We start from the raw sequence: 929 nt of genomic DNA on the forward strand, positions 1-929 counted from the left end.
AAGGAAAATAGAAGGTTGATGATATCGAAAAGGAGCATGAGAAGAAATGGTTTAGGAAATCTGAAGATTAACTGGCAGAGACAAACAACTCGGGTACTCAATCAACAGAGCATAATGTTCCTGCATCGACAAGAGACTCATCCAGTAACTAAGGCATTAACCTTAAGGGGAGGCAAATTAATGATAGATCTTGCATTACCCCTAGTACTGGTGTGAAAGCTTGTTTCAGATCTTGGAGAAGTCAGTTTGAAGGTTTTCTAGTACTGAGATTATGGATTTTAAATCTGGTATGATAGGTCGGCACGCATTTATGTCAATATAAAATTAGAGTTTTCATAGAATAAAAAGGAAATGTTGGTTCATTTCTGATCTCATAGCATTAAGATCGAAAAAGAGTGAGTTTAAAGTGATTCTAGGTGATTAAGAGAATTGTAATGCATTTAGAGTAGATTTTCAAGAGCTTTCATTGATGAAGGTTGTGAAGTATTTTATTAGTTTTTGTGCTATCTTTTATTTGTAATGTCTTCTAGATCAGATCTTTCTCAGGTAGGTGTGGCTACCCCTATTGTTGTTGACATCAAGGATTGTCCATGCCTAATTTTCAAGCAATGCCCTCAGATTGCGAAGGTCGATGATTCAGTTAGTGCATTTTCTAGGGTTCCAGATGGAGTTCTATATAATAATGTTTGTGTATATATCCACTACACTCTGGAGGATTTAGGTTCTGCTTAAATCAAATCAATGCACATGACAAATCTACTGGACAAGAAGGGATCAATGAAACCAGAATTCCAAATTATGAAGAATCAGGAATTCACAAACATTTTGTAGATGCTGAAACTTGAAGATCAAATGATTTGGTATGTGCTGAGCCGTGTCCATGGAGAATTCATGTGGCTAGACCAACCTTACAAAATCACCAAGGAGAC

Source organism: Cryptomeria japonica, chromosome 4, assembly GCF_030272615.1.
Source record: "Cryptomeria japonica chromosome 4, Sugi_1.0, whole genome shotgun sequence".
NCBI classification, from domain to species: domain Eukaryota; kingdom Viridiplantae; phylum Streptophyta; class Pinopsida; order Cupressales; family Cupressaceae; genus Cryptomeria; species Cryptomeria japonica.